Source organism: Myotis daubentonii, chromosome 2, assembly GCF_963259705.1.
Source record: "Myotis daubentonii chromosome 2, mMyoDau2.1, whole genome shotgun sequence".
NCBI lineage: Eukaryota > Metazoa > Chordata > Mammalia > Chiroptera > Vespertilionidae > Myotis > Myotis daubentonii.
This window is the reverse complement of record NC_081841.1, coordinates 87,703,715-87,707,664: the sequence shown is the minus strand read 5'-3', so window position 1 is coordinate 87,707,664 and position 3,950 is coordinate 87,703,715.

Here is a 3,950-nt window from a genome sequence, read left to right as displayed (position 1 = left end):
ATAGCAGTTACTACATTCTGCATTATTGTGAATTTGAATCTTCTACTATCAGACCACACACATTTTTTTGTGTGTGTGCCAGTAATCAAAACTGAGCAACTCTAAGGTGTACAATTAATTTAAAAAGAAAATGATGATTGTCTACTAACTGTATTTAAAAATATGTTTGAAGACTTCCCATTTCCTTATAAGACACTATCTTCTCTCACTTCTCACATAGTTGGATTAACAGTTCTCTCTAAGTTCCCTGGGTGTACATACTACCAAGCTCAGACAGTGTGACATTTGTTTATCCTGACATTAGCCACAAAATTATTTCTTTACTTTTTCAGGGGGAAAAAAGTGTAACCTTCTGACACTATGAAAAAAATGCTATCACACAGTGTGCCTTCCCATAGGTGTTACACATGATGAGAATCCGTTTCATACTGATACTCTTAGAAGATTGCCTATATTTCACATTTCAGTTTTGTATGTCGTTCTTCCTGAGAACAGCCTTGCAATTGAAGGTGAGAAAGTGGCTTTTGGTTGAAAAATAAAAGAAAGAAATGTGATGAAATTGGTTAAGTAAGACAGTTCAATTTGACTAACAAAGCAAAATTCCTGAATTGAGTTACTCTTAAAGCTCTGTAATCAGCCATGTTTCTTAAAATGCCTGGGTTATATCTAGCCCCACTCACACTATGGTAATTATCAGCTGCCATCACACAGAAGTGCTACATTCCCTGCTACTTTTTTTTTTTTTAAGTGTCAGCTTGTAATCTGAAGGAAAATTACAAATCCTACTTTTTTAGGAATGTTTAAAATAAACCCACAAAAGCACCAAGCCTGTTAACAATTACTGTCCTGCTTTAAGGGAGAAATATCCCAGGTGGTGTTTTATCTCTGCAGCATCTATTTCTAAAGTGTAGCCACAATGAAAGGAGCAATAGTGCTTTATAATAAGAGACCAATGACAGTTTTTGAAAGAAACTGAAACTTCTTTGAGAAGCTTTGAGAGGAGGGACAAAATGGCAGCGGGATAGACGGATGTGTTCTGAGCCTTGTCCTGGAGCAAATAAAATGAGCAGCTGAAACGGATAACATCCAACCCGAACTGGCGAAGGAGACTCAGCTGGTGAGAGTTTGCAGCCAGGAAGGGCAGAGGATCCCTGGAGAAAGGTCAAATCAAGGATCTGGGCAGGAGAGTCTGACAGAGCTTGAGCCCAGAGGGTCAGCGGGGATCTGCACAGCACCAAGACGTGTCCCTGGGGACAGGCACAGCATCTGACTGTGGAAAGTAGGTCCACAGGACTGCTGGATGGCAGGGGTGTCTAGATCTGGGTCCATAGTCACGAAAGGCTGAACTTAGAGAGGGCAGCCTGAAGGGCTGACCAGACCACACAGTGCCGGCAGGAGAGGAGCTCACAGAGGCGCAGTCTTTCCCCTCTCTGTGGCGTGAGCCTTTCTTCACTGAACCTAGTTCATAGGACCTTTTGGATATGAACACTTACCTGTGGCTGAGGTGAGGGAGAAGATGTGGACTTGTGGAGTCTGGAGAGTGGCTGGGGAGTGGAGGGGGGTCCAGGAGAAGTGGCAGTGAGTCTGGTGCTGAGTCATACCTGAGCCCGGGACCTGGGCAGCCATTTTGTCCTGAAGATATAGCCCCTCTCTCCAGCCTCCAGGCAACCAATGCAGCCACACCCAGATTCCACCCTGAATGGTACAAAGGATTAAAAAAAAAATCTAAATAGTCCCTGAGAGTCCAAAGGGACTGGCCTAAAGAGAGACCTTCAGTCCCAGCAACAGGAACCTGAGAAACAGCATAGTATAGAAGACTGGGATTTTAAGCCAGCCAAAGGAACAACACTTCACTTTTTCATTTTTATTTTTATTTTTTAATTATTATTTTGTTATCTCTTTTTTCTTTTTTTCCTTTGTTTTCCCATTTTTGTTTGTTGCTTTATTTTCTATTTCTTTTCACATTATTTTTCCATCACTCTATTTTATTTTTTATTTGCTATTTTTTATTTTTTATACCAGTTTGAAATCAATTTTTTTGTAAATTTATTATTATTATTATTATTATTAATAGTTTCTTCTCGTTCTCTTTCTACTTATCCACCCACCCCCTTTCTACTTCCTCTATACTGAACTGAGGTCCTCCCCATATTCATCCAACTCTTAACCTTACTTTCTGTATATAAGCTCAGCCTCTACAGATTCTGCCCCCACCCTCTTTGCTGGGTGTTTGGTGTTTGTATTTTTTTTGTTTATCTATTGGTTCTGTGGAGGAGCAGCAGCTGTGTGAGCAGCATGCCCCTGTATGAGGAACAGCAGCGCCGCCAGCAGCCTGCCCCAATTCAAGGAGCAGCAGGCGCCCGAGCAGCCCGCACCAGTCTGAGGAGCAGCAGCCACACACAGCCTGCACCTGTCTGACAAACATCAGTTGGGTGAGTGGCCTGCCCCCATGCGAGGAGCATCAGGTGCATGTGCAGCTCACTCCCGCCTGAGGAGCAACAGCCGCCCAAGCAGCTCACCCCAGTCTGAGGAGCAGCAGCCACACGAGCAAACTGCCCATGTCAGAGGAGTGGAAACCCTGTGCAGCCCTCACTGGTCCGAGGAGCAGCAGCCACATGCAGCCTGTACCTGTCTGACAAGCACCAGTTGGGTGAGCTGCCCACCCCTGTCTGAGGAGCAGCAGCCCTGCAAGCAACCTGCCCCTGTCCAAGAAGCAGCAGCCTCAAGAGCAGCACACGCCACCTGTGGAACAGCAGCAGTGTGCAGCCAGCCCTGATCCAAGGAACAGCAGCCACATGAGCAATCCGCCCCTGTCCAATGAGCAGCAGCCGTACACAGCCTGCCACCATCTGAGGAACAGCAGCCTCATGATCAGCCCACCCCCATCCAAGTAACACCAGCTGTGTGAGAAGCCTCCCCCACCAGCCAGAGGAGACACCACTGCTACAAACAGCACCCACCAGAGAAGCCGCTTCCATGACCACCCAAGGAGCAACCGCAGCCCGAGGAGCCACTGCCACCCAAGGAGCAGCCCCTGCAGGACTCAACATCTAGATCAGTCAGTGAGACAAAAAATAGGTAGGCAAAGAAACCCCCAAAGGAAAGAAAAGGAGGACTCACCAGAAAAGCAGCTAAGTGAAAGAGGCATGTGCATGACAGAAAAAGAATTCAGAATAAGGGTCATACAGTACATAAACCAGATGGATGAAAATATCAACAACTTATGTAAGAGTCAAGAAGAAATGAAGAGTGATATAGCTGCAATAAAAAAATTCCATGGAAAGTTAACAGTAGACTAGAAGAAGCAGAGGACCAAATTAGCGAATTAGAAGACACAGAATCAAAAGATACCCAAACTGAACTGCAATTGGAGAAAAAAATTAAAAGACAGGAGGAGAGCCTTAAGGAGTTATGGGACAACATGAAAAGAAGCAACATATGAATAATAGGGGTGCCAGAACAACAGGAAGAGGAACAAGGGTTAGAAAACCTATTTGAAGAAATAATGTCAGAAAACTTCCCTGATGTGGGAAAGAAAAAAGTCACACAATCACAGAGAGTTCCAAACAAGATGAACCTGAAAAGACCTATACCAAGACACATCATAATTATGATGGCAAATGTTCAGGACAAAGAGAGAATCTTAAAGGCTGCAAGAGAGACAGAAAGTTACATACAAGGGATCTCCCATTAGATTATCAAATGATTTCTCAACAGAAACACATCAGGCCAGAAAAGAATGGAAGAAAATTTACAAAGTGATGGAAAGCAAGTGACTGAATCCAAGAATACTCTATCAGCAAAGCTATCATTCAAAATTGAAGGGGAAATAAGGAGCTTCACAGATTTAAAAAAAAAAAAAAAGCCTAACAGAGTTTATCACTACCAAGCCAACAATGCAAGAAATGCTAAAGGGACTGGTGTAAAAAGAAGAAATAGAACGGTAAGAA